Source organism: Artibeus jamaicensis, unplaced genomic scaffold (assembly GCF_021234435.1).
Source record: "Artibeus jamaicensis isolate MK-2021 breed Jamaican fruit bat unplaced genomic scaffold, CSHL_Jam_final contig_387, whole genome shotgun sequence".
Classification (NCBI taxonomy): domain Eukaryota; kingdom Metazoa; phylum Chordata; class Mammalia; order Chiroptera; family Phyllostomidae; genus Artibeus; species Artibeus jamaicensis.
The window spans coordinates 6,687,993-6,703,889 of NW_026521812.1; positions in this window are offsets into that span (position 1 = coordinate 6,687,993).

Here is a 15,897-nt window from a genome sequence, read left to right on the forward strand (position 1 = left end):
TGTTGAATGTCTGAGTATGTTTGGACAACTGAGTGCAACAGGAGAAAAGTCACAAGTCAGCCTTTTTTGCTCCTGTATCAGCAGAAGAAATAAGCTTACATAATGAGCCCATGAGATCGATAGGAAGAGCCCAAGTCATAATGCTGCAGCAGAAAACCCCATTTTGCATTGTCCTTCCACTGAGCTGGTAAACTTAAAAAAAAATTACAGAGATTATTCATCAAGAAGAGAGAAAAAGCAGTTCTATTTTGTAGAACTTTCTAACCGCCGATGCCAGGTGGTACCCACAAAATTTCAAACTTGGACTATGTTACACATTTCAGAAGGGACCTTCTTCCCTCCAAAGCCTGTGGCTGAGTGTCTGGAGGAAGCTGAGGCTGCCAATAGCCACAGAGTCTGTGATCCATTTAAGCATTAAATCCCAACCTGCCATTTTATAATGAAGTAGCAAAGCGATGCAACACCAGGGCCACCATGAATCTGTGCACAAATTTTCGGCAGCTTACAGTCAGGTGCAAGGTGAAGGTGGGGGAGGGTTCTGGCATTAGATAGAATCTTATTCTTTTTATGAGTGTTTTGGGGAACTTGAGAAAGCCACTTAACTTCTTTGGGTTCTGGCTCCTTAACACACCAAGCAGGATAATTTAATGAGACCTTAGTTAATGTCTGTTCTTACAGATGTAGAATAATTAAAGGAATAAAAGGGTAACGTTTTAGTACTTAATGCCAAGCTTTTGTGTTCTCATTTGCTGCCCAAGGGGAAATAAATAACTTTCCTTCTTAAATATACCCCCACTCAGATCCTTGGTAAGAGGTTGTTGGCTTTGCCCAAGGTGGGGAAACACAGGTGGGTGGGAAAGCATGGATTCTAATACTTGGACACGAAGGGAGTGGTTGGGGGGATGACTCAACCCAAGGACAGAGCCGGACTTCCAGCAGCTGAGAAGACAGAGGAAGAGTGAGACCCTAATGTGGCACAGACCAGTATGCTGCCGTTGCATGACTCTCTGGCTGGTTGGCGTGCGGAGTCCTAGGACTGAGCACCGAAGGCTGCTGCCTTGAGGCCCAGAGCAAGCATCATGGTGTCTGGGGCAGCGGACAGAGAGCAGATGTTGAGAGCAGCTAAACGGCCACACTTTGAAAGCAACACATGGTCAGCGAACACCTCAGGGGCTACTCAAGGGGCTTTTAAATTGGTCATTAACTAGGGTTTTTCAGAAGAATGGAATGAATGTGAAGGGAACCAGAATTCTGCCACTCTACAGCTGCCCTTTTGAGCTATTGATTTTAAGCTGTTTATTAAGAAGACAGAAGGATCCTTTGACCCTCCCCTCTTTCCTGCCCAAGAGATTCAGACAGAAAAACCTGTTTCAAAAAGAAGCTCTTATAACGTCACCTTAGCCTAACTTGAATTAGTGATGGTAAGCAAGAGGGCTTCAAGTAGATGCCTGTTAGCCAGACACCCGCTGTGTCCCATTCCTTCTGAGTTGCCTAGCGAGAATTTGCCTGCCTTGTGTACTCTGCTCTCCCTCCACCACCTGTAGACCACCCATTCTCACTACCGAAATCTAGTACCCCGTCCCCCTTTCTCCCTTGTCTAAAAATGGCATAGATATCCAACGTTACCTCACTGTCTCAGAATTGTCATGCCTAGGTGAATTCCCCATGTGTATGCATTAAAAACTTGAATTCCTCCTATTAATCTGTCTCTGTTAATTTGATGATTAGCCCAGCAGAAAAAACTTGGACAGCTGGAGGAAAAGTGCTAATTTTTTTTAGCCTTTATGAATATGTACATACTCATGTGATCATGGGCTGGTAAGTTTGAAGTTTGTAAAGCATGCTGGCAGCCTGAAAATTCCGGGAGAGTCGAGGCTGTGATTGTCAGAACTCTGCAGGCAGGACACCAGGCATGAAAACAGGCAGGATTTCTATGCTTCTTCATCAGGAACTCTCTGTTTTCCCCTCTTACTGCCTTGAAACTCTTTGGATGAGACCCACCCGCATTTTGGAGAATAAACTGCTTTACTCAAAGTCTACTGATTTAAATACTAATCACATCTATAAAAATACCTTCACAGCAGCATGTAGACTGGTACTTAACCAAACAAATGGGCACCACAGCTTTGCCAAGTTGACAAATTAAACAACCTAGTATCCTTAATGGGAGGCCAGAAGACCTCCCCCAGAGACCCCTGGACTGTTTATGACTCCAAGTCAAGGAAGGAGCCACCACTCCAAATAACAAAGAGTAGATTTTCAATAATCCTAACTGGCTGTGGGCTTAGAAAGATTTTATTCTGATTTGGAAATGTTAAGAGTTATTTTTTCGTATGCTCAAGGGTCATAGAAAAATCTACAACAATTGTATATACCAAATGGTACTAAATGATCTTCAGGGAAATTTTCAAGGATAACCCATGATTTTACAATGTTTTGTTACGTCGACAAGCCTGTCCTGAAGCATTTGGTAGGTTTTTCTGTTTCCTGCAGTAGCATTTTTCTGGTTAAACTGGAATTACATACCTAGTTTCAAAAAAAAGTTGCTGATTTTTTTTCAGGTACAACTATTGTAAATAGAGACTAGTGAAAGACCAATTAATTTAAAATATTTATTGGCAACTACTTACCTAATATGGAGAAAATATATGCAATTGTATCAAAATCTGAAAACATTCCAGGTTCCTTGTGATGGTAAGAGGTGCATAGACACACACGACAGTGCAGTGATTACTAGAGAGAAAGAGTGGGGGGAGCGAGAGGAGGCAGATTGAAGAGGGCACAGCAGGGGCGGATGATGGTGCAAGGAAGCTCGACGTGAGGTGGTGAACACACAATCTAATATACAGATGATGTATTACGGAATTGTTCATCACTGTACACCTGAAACCTATATAATTTTATTTACCAAAGTCACCTCAATAAATTCAATAAAAAATAGAAATAAAAATAAAATAAAATATCTTAAAAATAATAAGAGGAAATTACTGAATCTATTAAAGTTTTATTCATAAGATACGGTCTTTTATGTACAATGTCAGGACGGCCTTATATATATTATGTGATGTGGTAATAATCCATTAATTACCATTCTGTGGTAATAATCACATTTATATTATTCTTTAAAGAAAGATATATGCACCACAAACTACTAACTCACAAATTTATGTCTAGAGTTCACGTTACAAAAAAGTAAGGAAACACAAATGACAACAAAAGCCAACGAAAGTATTTTTGCCAAGTTCAGCTTATCATCCCCATCAGACATTTATTTTTATTTATTTATTTTTAAAGATTTTATTTATTTATCTTTAGAGAGGAAGGGAAGGAGAGAATGAGAGAAATATCAGTGTATGGTTGCCTCATATGAGTCCCTGCTGGGAACTGGACTGCAACCCAGGCATGTGTCCTGACTGGGAATCAAACCACGATCGTATGGCTTGCAGGCCCACGCTCAATCCACTGAGCTACACCAGCCAGGGCCCCACCAGACATTTAAACAGAATAATAACTGGCAAGCAAAATGCATCTACTTACCTATGGTGAGGTGTTGGTGAACAAATGGATTAATATCAAAGTGTATTTTAGAAAGATCATTTGTGATCACCACAATGTAGCAATTAGGTTAAAAAACCCATGGTTGTTATGTTGCTTGAACAAAACATTAAAGGACCATTTTATCCTTCTTTGGAAAGATATGGTTATACTCTAGGAAACCAGCGGTTTGCCAATTCAGAGTTCTTCCTCACTCTGATGTTAAATTTTAAAACAATGAACAAGCATGCCCTACACGCCAGCCGCCCACTGCACCAATCCCACTCGCCCCCTCTGCAGCATTTGACCAACATCTTTTTCTTTGCAACGGCACGGAAGGCAAGAAATGCTAATAAAATTTACAACATAATCAGGGAGGTGATACGGGCTTTACTTTATTAGTCTAATAAGGCACACAAATAGCAAAGATGGAAGGGGTGAAGCTATTTAAGCTACGTCCTGAAGTGCTAATGTAAGAAGTGATGTTTATGTGAGTTGTTAGCCAGGATTTCTGCCATTATCAACTATAGTCAGACTTCTTTTCACTTGTCTTTGTTTAAGAGATGATTGGAAGAAAAGCCTTAACAAAGCAAACAGCCTGAGAAAGTTCAAGGAAAACGCACTCCAGTAGAAGTCATCCATGTCCCCGTCTTAGTTTGGTCACTATCCATATAAATCTGCACCAAATCCTTCAGAGGTCTTGTTACTGAATTTCTGCATCTTTTGGATTGTGCACAAAATAATATTATATTCATGTATCCATTTAACTGATATTTATGGAATGCTTACTGTGATTGAAGCAATGTGGTGCCTTAAGGTTATAAATAGCACATAACAGGAACAGCATCCTTGTTCTCACAAACAGTGATTTAAACTACAGTTACACAGGTTTAACTATGAAACAATAGAGGAAATTCAGAGTGACATGAGAGCATAACAAGGGTGCCTAACTTAGTCTTTACTTTGTTCATCGAGTTATTTACTTATTTGGATTATTCTCTTTAGTTCAGTATAAACATATTTAAAGAAGGGACAGCCTAAAAATGGTGGAAGAGTATACAAGTATACATAGTTCTCAATTCATTTTTTTAGGAAATGCTAGGAAAGGTTTTGTTTGTTTCTCAAGAGTAAATCTGTATCAGTGATGGAAAATGAGGAAGGATGGCCAGAAAATTAAAGTTTCTAGGAAGATAAATAGAAACAAAATGGAATCAGGTTGATGAAGAAACAGGGTTAGAGAAAATCTCAGGTTAAAACACCAAGAAGAGAAATTTTATAGTGTTAAAGAAATTTTAGTGATTTTTTTTCTAAGCTTAGAGTCAACACATTCTTGAAATAGCTAGGCCAGTTGAGCACCTTCTTTCTCTCTCCCTTCCCACTCATTCTGAATGGCAGGGATTAGCAGTGTTTGTCCCTGGATACCATCAGCAAAACCCTCTCTGAAGAGTGAATAATCTCCCACCGGAGGCTGAGGGCTCATCAGAGAATTACCTGGCCTTGAGAAGCCCAGCAGGGCTGGGGATGACTCATTTGGAATGCTACCACAGATAAGAGTGGGAAGCAAAAAGAAAATGTGTGTAAAGATACTAGTGGGATCCACCCAAGTTTTGGCAATAGGACGGAGAAGGTCACTATCCTCCCTGACTTCTTCCTGCCTGGAATAAAACATGGCAGCAGGAGTGTCCTGCCAACTTTACACAGTGCACAAGTAAGTCTTTCTTTTGGGAAATGGGCTAGCCAGGGAAGAGAAGCAACACAATTCAGAAGAGACCTTAGCCAGCTTCCTAGGTTCTAGTCAACAAATCTTTTGTCATGTCTAATTAAGAAAAAATTGAAAAGACAAAATTACCAACCACGAAAAAATAGTAGGGAAGGGAGGCTGTCTTATACAAATCTAGGTAGAAGAAAAGGTTTTTTAGAGAATACAAATGGTTGTGTTTCTTCTTCTGATTGAAGAAGAAATAGACAACCTGGATAACAATAACCTAGAAGCTATCAGGAGTCAAAGGTCGGTATTAGAGAGGCACTAGTCCCAGATGGTTTTACAGGTGAGTTTTTCTAATTCTTCTGTAGGAATTTTTCCATGTTTGTCTCTACATTCCATGAAATTTTATTAAAAATTCCTATAGAGGATTGCAAGAAAATTGAAAAGGAATCCAAAATGTTGCCTATGGAATTTGGATATTTATGTTCACCTGAAAGAAAAAATATACAAGAATGTCATGACAAGTAGAAAAAAGAACAATCGCACATCAAAACATAACAAAGGTATGGTACAAGAAACAGCATAGCATCATAAAAAGAGTAGAAAAAGATATATAGGAAATAAGATCTGGAAAGAGACCCTTATATACAAGAATTTAATTTGTTGAAAGGATAGATTTTCAAACATGGGTAGATATTAGCCAACTTTATAATTGATCAGATGATTGGCTATTGATTTAGAAAAATAAACAGTTAGCTTCCAATTTACAACATAGACACAGATAATTCTAAATTATTTCATAAGTTAAACTTTAAAAACATAATACACAAATAGCTCTATATTGTTTTATAAGTTAAACCTTTAAAATATCTCAGTGCATTTTTGAAAATTTCTCATAGTCTTGGGTGGTAAGGAATTCCTACAAAAATTTACGATATATAGAAACCATAAGGGAAAAGAATAAAAGTACTGACAACTTAAAAACTTAAAACTTCATATGATAAAATCATTAAGAACAAACTCAAATCTGGGAAATATTTTCAAAATACATAATGAAAGAAAAATAAACTGTTCTTACAAGTTGATTTAAGAAATATGGTAAAAATAATCCAAGATAAATAAAAAGAATATATAATTTATGAATATACAATTAAAAAAATAAATATAAATGATAAATGGACATATAAAGAGATGCCAATTCTCGCTAATGACCAAGGAAACACAAATTATAACAAGAGAGTGAGATTAAGTTTTTCACTCTTCATATTGGCAAAAATTACAAAGGATTGTTGACATGCAGGTTGGCGAGGTTGTGTGGAAGTTGACATTCTCAAATATTACTATGGAAATAAAATTATTGCAGCTTTTTCTGTAGGACCCTTTTGTAATACTGATTTTTTTGACATAGAAGTAATATTCTCACATGCACTTGAAGAAATATGTATAGCTATATTTATCACAATATCTTAATAGTGAAAATTTAAAAGCAATAAATATATACCAGTAGAGGAATAATTCAATTATAATATATCTATATTATGGAATGATAGGCAGAACTTAAAATGTCTATATGTACTTATGTGAAACCATCTGCAACAAATAGCTATGAATTTAAAATAGCAAAATTCTGCTTAGTTTTATACTTGTATCCAAATTATGTTAAAATAAAAAATCCCAATTATATATTGTTGTATCAGTGTATATATAAAAATACATTTAAAAATCCAGTAGAGTACATAACACATTGTCAATAGCAATTTTGAAAAAAAGCAAGTTAGATTATTATAGAAGGAGGGTGTTGAAAGGGGATTTTTTTTTTACGGTGCATATGTATTTTTAAATTATGTTTGTTAAGTAATGTATTTTTAAATAATAAACACATATTTATGTATTAATTCAGGCTGCAGAGCAATATGTATAAACTGTGGTACTAGCAAAGTAAAAATATAATTCAGGAGTTGTGTAAAACAGAACTTTGACTTTTATGTCCATTTGATCTGTGGCACTAGATTTTTTTACGTGATAAAATGCACTTTTGAATTACTTGAGGGACTGGAAGAATTAAATTATTAAAAAATATACCACTACAATATCAAAGATGTATTTGTTAAGTGACAAAACAGAAGCAAATTGCCAAACACTTGCAGAAAGATCCCCAAAGAAAAAGGTCTAGAAATTTACATACCATATACAAGGAATGTGTGTGTGCTACTAATATAATTGTCCAAAAAAGAAAAGTAAAAAAACATATCCTTACGCCAATTCAGAAGTTATTGTTTAGTTACCTGATGGCAGTGGTCAGCACCATAGGCATTGCTGGCCCCTGCCCCAGTAACCAGGGGGGATTCAGAGCACCCAGGTGTGTCCAAGGTGACTCTGCACCCTGGTCAGCTGATGGGCACAGAATTGGGCACCTGAGCCAAGCTCATTACCTGATGTCTTTGTTCATCTTGGTCTAACAGAATACCGTAGGCTGGCTGGCATAGACAACGGATATTGATTTCTCTCCACTCGGAGGCTGGGAAGTCTAAGATCAAGGTGCTACCAAATCCAGTGTCTGGTGGAGTCCTGCTTCTTGGTTAGCAGATGCCCATCTTCTCAGGGCATCCTCCCACAGTGCCGAGCTGAGAGAGAGGGCAAACTCTCTAGTGTGTGTTCTCACAAGGGTACTAACCCCAGATGAGGGCCCCACCCTCGTGACCTAATCATCTCCAGAAGGTCACATCTTCACCTGCTATAAACATTGGGGTTTAGAGTTTCGACGTGTGAATTCGGGGGAGGGGACACAAACATTCAATGCATGGAACACAATAAATGGCAGTGACAGGAATCTGTTCCTCCCCGTGGCTAGACCTGTACTCAGAAGTATCTTCCGAGTCTTGGCACCACCGTGGGTGTCATCTGTCTCCTTTCTCCTTTGGGCTAAGGTGCAGAGAAGACTGCTGGCAGGAAAAGCAGCCTGAATCAAGTGGCAGAGAGATGCTGAAATGAGGTTTCTGGGAAAAGAAAGGACTTCCTAGCTTTTTCAAAATCGTTGTAATTCTGATTTCCAAACTTCCTGGTCCTCTATTGCGTTTGTCCTCCTGGGTGGTGGCCTTCTCCGACCTGCTGTAAACTCCTCCCCTCACTGCCTCTCACACTGAAGGGCAGTGCCCGAATCTCCCAGTCTGACCAGGAGACACAACCCAGCAGACTGGGTTTGTCAGACTTACTGTGCTGTCTCTGTCCTCTGTAGGTAGAATCTGTGGTGTGATACCTTTTCAAAGTTGAACTAACAGAACTGTGGGTGTGTGTAAAATGAATAATGCCCACGTGCAGGCAGCTCTCTGGCCATCATATGCCAAAGTGGCAAATGATGTCTGGAATTTCATGCTCTACTCTTCCTGGGAAATTAAGTGCCAAAGTACAGAGCAAGCCCACCCAACGCTCTTTCAGAAGTTAGTTGTTTTAGGATTTACTCCCTATAAGAGCTCTCAATTGCTCTATTGGACACACGAAAATGTGTTTGGTGAGGGCTAATTAGTTTGAACCATCCTCAGTCCATTCTGGATGCTTATAGAAATCACCTGATAAAATTCGTATATAGGTCTGTAAGGAAATTTAACGTAGTGTTAGTCATTGTTTTTCGAGGAGTGCGGTATGACTTCACAATTGTAAGTCTTGGATTAGTTATGGACAAGACAGACGAGTCTCCGAACCAGGAAGGAGGTGGCTGTTTTGAAGACTCGCAAACCTACTACACATCAAACGAATGGAAATAATCGCTGAGGACACGGGGAGAAGTAAGAAACAAAGCATACGAAACCAAATTTATAATGAGATCCAAGTTCAGTTTTTAAAAAGTTGTAAATAAAACAACACACAAAAACATTATAAACAAATATTAGTGATTTTCATCTGTTTATTTCATTCTTTTTTAAATCTACTCTTCATTTTTTAAAAGAAAACATGCATTACTTTGGTAATCATAAAAGTTAGTTGTGAAATATTAGCATAAAATTTTTGATAATGTGATTTAAAGGGAGATTTCTGCATCCTTGATACATGGGATTAATATGCAACTTTCATACAACAAATGTTTTTATTTATGAATTATGAATTAAACATTAGAAGTTATTTGCTTTATATTGTTAGATACTTCTGTTACCATGAGAAAATTTGGGTTAATAGTAATGTTACAGAAAAATAATCTGTACTTAATCCATACGTAAGATTTATTTTTTGATAAGATTGATATATAATGTTTATAATGTTTTAACCTATTTTTCAATTTTATAGAGCACAAAGTATTATTGAAGTTGAGTAATTACTGGTATTTTCAGAAAGTTATGGCATATGAAGTGAATGCTTAATAACTTAATTGGTTAGCAATTTTTTGTATTTGTATCTCTAATGTAATTATGTTTTTCATAATAAATAAGTAGTTTATCTGTACTGAATTCAGATTAAGGTGGCTTAAAAATTAAGTAGAACAAATCTGAAGGGAAATCACATGGTGCTAAAATCAAATTTGATTTCTGATACTGGTTTATGGATAAGATGTATTTTGTCGTATTTGAGAGAAGGAAGAAAAGATTGAACCATGACTACTCGGTCAACTACGTCCTCTCCAGAAGGGATGGGAGCAATGTGGGAAGCGCAGACTAGGTGCTCAGTCCAGGCTGTGCGGTGAGTCACCTGAAACGCCGATAGGCTTCAGGGATCATCCTGTTCAGTTTCTGACCACAAGTCTGTGTTCACTTCATCCCCGCAGCCTGAGATACCTTCTCTCTCCCTCCGGCTCCTCCTCCAAGGCACCCGTCTCTCCAGTCCCCCAGATCATTTTTTTCCTCTTCTGGGAAGCTTTTCCTTCTGCAGGTTCCCACCTCTAAAACCCGTGCTCACCTTTCCTCTGACACTTAGGTTGTGTAATATTTTTAACACAGGTATTTCAAAACCTCAGAAGACTGTGGTCACAGAGGGGAACACAGTGCGAGATCTTGCTCCTTGTGCGCCTGGAGTGTCAGAAGAGCACGTCCCATGAGCCCTGGGTGAGCCACGGGTCGATGGGGCTGTTTGGACGGTCATTTCGAGGCATCCGTGTGCAGGCAGCCACTACCACGCAGCTGGGTTTGACTGGGACATTTTGATGAAAGACTTGGATGAAGCTTTATCTCTACCCCCCCCCCGCCTTTTTAACCATTTGTATCACTAGGTAGTGGTAAAAAATAAACCATTTCGCCCCATCCCTTGGAAAAACTCATCCCACTTTCCCCCTCTACTAATAGAAGGTGGTTTAAGTGGGAAGGGGCCTGAGGCAGGAGAACTGGGCTGGAACTTCTGGCAGAAGCACAGTCAGAAAAACCTTCTGTTTCCTGTGCTCACTCATCTCAGAAAAGGCCATCAATCATGCCAAGCAATGCATCTGCTCACCTCTGAGCGTTTACTGGCATCTTGAACAAGCTGCATAAAGTTTCCTCAGCTCTCCCGTGAAGTCAGAGACACCAGAAAGGAGAATACTCCATCCCTTGTTTTCAGGACTAGAAGGCGCAGTAATGCTCAATTAATTTCCGACATCTTTCCTTCACCTCAATAATATCAATAAAGCATAGTTTCTATTTTAAAACTTTATTATTAATGATGCATTTGAGGGGCAGTGCTAATTATTTTCTTAGCAGTTAACCCAATTACATCCAATTATGGGTTAAGTCTTTTTTTTTTCATTTATAAAAGGAATTCCAACCCCTAACATTCAAACCCTACTCAATTAAGTGGAAAATGTAAATCTTTTATAATCTTGCTGTGTCTAGAGACCAGCAAAGCAAGTGTTGGAGGCGTGAGATGTGCTGTTTGGGGAAATGCTGTGTTTTCACTGTGCTGTCAGAATGTCTCCTGCATCCAAACAGCCAGCCATTAAGCTGTATTGACACATCCAGCTTCATAAACAGTTCCCATGAAGTATCTGGGTTACACTTCTTCTCTTGCTTCACTCCACCCATCACCCTACTCCTGAAACACCTCTCTTTGTCATAGTCCTTGGCTCCTGAAGGTAGCAGAGGATGTCTCAGGGTGGCCATAACCCAGATGACAGCAACAGTGTCCACGCTGAGTTGACTACCAGTCAGGGCTCCCAAATCCATCACCTTCAAGGAGCTGTGCTAAGTTTTGGGCCACCTTTTGTCATGGAAAGTACCTAGGAAGTACTTAGTCCATGTGCTCCCCACACCTCCCTTCTTCACTGTTCCTACATGTCTGGTGCAGCCCTTCGGAAAAGCAGCTTCTGCAGCAAGTAGTACAGATAATCATTCGGATGGGAGAGGGGCTCGGAGCTTATGCCAAATTTACATCCTGGCTATGACATTTGGGGCTGTGTGATCTAAGTTTACTGAAGTGCTCTGTGCTTCAGTTTCCTCCTCTGAAAAATAGAAATGGGAGCTAGAGTGCCTACCTGGGACCACCACGCACAGTCTGTCTCAGTGTGTAGTTGTTGGGATGAGCTCTTTAAAAAAATGAGTTAATTAAAGACCCCCAAAATTCCTAGAACAGAGTCTAGACCTGATAGATGTTAAGGACATCTATTAAGGACAGGATAGATGTTAATTGCTATTTAAAAAGGAATAAAGAAAAAGCTAGTGGCCAGAGACGAGACTGAAGGCTATTCCAGTTCCTCCCTACTCCATTTGCTGTGCACCTGTGCACAACATGTGGTCCTCGCAGGCCCTTCACATCAACTCGTACAATCAGACATCAGGGCATATCCAGCTGTGATGCTCTCCTCAACTCAGCCAGGACCATCTTACTACATTACGCAGTTTATTTTTACTCTGTCCCTGCTAACCATTGAAATCAGGAATCTATCTTTCCCACCCATGTTTCCCAGCACTGGATGGCAATGGACACAGCAGTTTCAAGAAGTCATGAATGATGAATGAGAGGAGTGAGTGAGTGAATGAATGAATGAACGAGTAAATGGTGGGTGGTGGTGGTGTTCATACTGAAGCCCAAAAAGCTGCCTCAAAAAACTTTCATTTAAGATGCTCAGTTCTTAAATTATATTTAAATGATCTTATAAAATCGTATTGAACTTAGAGCAGAATAAAATAGAACATACAAGAAGAGAACCTTCTTGTAAATGGGAAATTAAAAGTAACAATATAAGAAAGATAAAGAATAAAATGCATGTTTCCACAAAAAGAATGAGCACCAAATGAATACTTTTTCTTCTATAGAGTTTTGTTTCAGCATCATTATCTTACTGCTTACAAGATATGATGACTTATGGCCTTAAAATGAAACAGTATATCATTAAAGGCTTATTTTCATGAAGATATTTTCTTCTAATTAAATTCAATACCATCTAGTGAAAGAATAGCTTATTCAACACCATACACAAAAATGCTTTTCCATGTAACAGAGAACTCAAATAAAGAGTTCATGTTTTACTGTGAACAAAGGAAAAACACACTCAGGTTTTATGGGCTTTCTTTGGGCAAACATGTCCTCTTAAGTGAACAGTTTGGACCTTATTTCACCAGTGGAAAAGAAGCCTGGAACTGGTGAACTTACTGTTGCTCGTGATAAAACATTACCAGAGTGATGAAAGCAGTTCCCACTAAAATGCCGTGATAGTGACCACCATTCTTTTAACTGGTGGCCCTGAAGCCCTCCCAAGCAAAATCAAGCAAAAACAAACAAACAAACAAAACCAAATAGAAAACATAAGAAAATCTTAGACACATTTACATTACTGATGATAGATTTTACCATATCCTAGTAGTTCCTATAATTTATTCAGCAAATGTTGAGGAAAGCTCTGGATCATGTCAAGCATGAGCTAAACCCTGGAAATGTAAAGATGATGGAGAAAACACGCAGGTGCTGCTTTCAAGCGAATCACAGTCTAGTAATTCTGGCACTTTTCTCCTAGAAATGTGGTCCAATAAGAAGCCTAAAGGGAAACACCTGTATGCATAGATACACAGAGCTCTGTTTATTCACTACAGAAACATGTTTGTTAGCGGATGATTTAGTGACAAATAACATAGTGAGAAAGAATGCATACATAATTTATAATTTTCCTCTAGAAAGCTTTTATCCCAAATTTACACCCGAGAGTGACAAAGCCTACAAATAGAGATGGGGTGGTGTTAACAGTAGCAATGATCAAAAATTATAGTTAAAAAGAGTGAAGTAAGCCTTGTAAACCAAGCTACTCTTCCAATTTTCAAGACTCTTTAAAAGTATCTCAATTTTAAGATGATTAAGACACGGAGACAAAAATATTTATGTAAACACATGTAGAGAAAAGATTCAAAGTAAACAGAAACCACACCTAGTGGCCAGAGCTTGGTTTCTACTATCATTCTCCAAAACAAAAGGGAGCTGGAGCTCTTTGGTGAAATGGCTGATTCTAAGCCCGGAGCAGGACACGCACAAGGTGAGTGTGGAGTGCGCCTTTCGAGGCAGAAAGGAAGGAAATCTTTCAAAACCAAAAATGATGGGTGTATAAAAGGGGTACAGAAGCCAATCTGAAGGATCTCCCCACGAACACCACACCTGGAACAGTTTCAGCATTAGAATAAGTAACAGAGTGTTGAATGATAACCCACAGTATAGAATATATATCTGGGTTCACATTATATAAGTAAATGACTGACAAATTAATCAATGGAAGAGAAGAGAAAAAATATCTCATGCAAAAGACTTCCAAATAATTTATGTACATAATCCCCACTCATGGAGGGGAAACTAATTCTCTGCCTGTTAAGTGTGTGCTTGACATAGTCACTCCTTCCAAGGAGTACTGTCTAGAAGGAGGAGAAGAAGCATAAGTGAAGAAACATGGCAAACACCACCTTGACCTGGTGATCAAGGTTAATGTCAACAGCGATAAGTAGATGTGAGCAGTATGAACCCTTGATGTGATGCGATGAGGATGCACCTTCCCTCTAAGGTCTTCTTCTTAGAAAACCGTAACCTCAGTCTAATCATGAGAGAAGCATCAGACAAACCCAGATTGGGGAACCGTTAACAAAATACCCACATGATACTTTTCAAACTTATCAGTCTTCAAAAACAAGAAAAATCTGAGAAATTATCAAAGCTAGGAGGAGCATGGAGACATGACTAAATGTAGTATCATGTCCTGGATGGGATCCTGGAACAAAAAACAAGACATTAAGTGAAAACTGAGAAAATTTGAATGAAGTATGGACGTTAGTTAATAATAATGTAACCCCGCCTTCCTTCAGTTCTGACAAATGTACCATAGTGACATAGGATATTCATAAAGGAAGCCAAGTACGAAGTCCACAAGATTCATCTTTGTCCTGTATTTGCAACTTTTCTATGAACCCCAAATTATTCTAAAATTCAAAATGTACTTAAAAATAAATGAAAATCAAATGTCTAAAGTGAGTAAAAGGTTGACACAACTATTTTCAATAAGTAATAATGGATGCATACATGCTAGAATAAATAAAAATTGACATTATACTAGATTGTATAATGAGCTATAGTTTATTTAGCGTATGCCCCAAACATTCTGAAGACTGAACAATAACCCGGAACACCCACTACACTGCCTTGTACCTTTCTACCCCATTGGACCCTAATTTCTCTGGCTCCTCCCACCTCCTGACGTCAGGAACTTTGAAAAGTTTTCCAGCCATATAGCTGCCAAAACTGCTGTATTTTTTTTATCTAAAATACACTCATATTACGAATGCTTTTCTCTGATTATTTTGCTTTCCCTATTTTATCATGTGGGTACTACTGTATGGTATAGAAACAATTTTGGAGGTCAAAACTATTCTGACTATACCGAGTGAGACCGCATCTTTTTTTGCAGCTTGAAATAGTGAAAAATAAGCACGTTAGAAAATGCCAATTTATGTTAAAAGTTTTAAATAATGTCAATTCTTCAAATTAATCGCTGAAGAATCATAATATGAAAGGTAATGAATCAAATACATTTAAAACTGTGTTTACACTGCTACCACATGGTGGCGCCACATCAGCTGGTGAATTGTAAATCCTTGACAAACCTCAGATTAGTCTTGAACTGACTTGAGTTTTGAATTAATATTGTATATGACTTCATCAGGAACACAGCCTATATGCTAATTCTATCCTACATTTTTCAAATGAGGTAACTGGAGTCTGGAAGGTAAATTATTTCCCCAAGTCTGCACAGCTGGGAATAGAACCGAATGTACTTTCTGTCATTTGGTTCTGTGCTCTGTCTATATTCACTTACAGATTAATTTCTACAACAAGAAAACCTTAGGAGGGAAAGTGAACCTCTTAATGTTAATGTATGTTTCATGCATATAAACAATTACATTTATTTATGAAATGTATTTGTTTAATACATTTATTAAATGTATTAAATCCAAAATACATTAGTAAAATCTTGACTAAGTACAATTATCCTTTTTTCTAAGTCTCTGAAAGAGCCAGTGGCTTTTGCTTAGCAAAATTTTTGCTGATGCAAATAGGAACCATTAAAAGAATGAGTTAGAATCATACAAGCTGACTTGGAGAGATTTTCATTGTGAAGTAAAAATATAAAAAGTAAAAGAAAATTATGTTAGCATAATCCTGTTTAGAAAACAAATAATAACAAAAATTTAAATACCCTGTATGCTATGAATACAAGTATACATGTCTGTAAATAT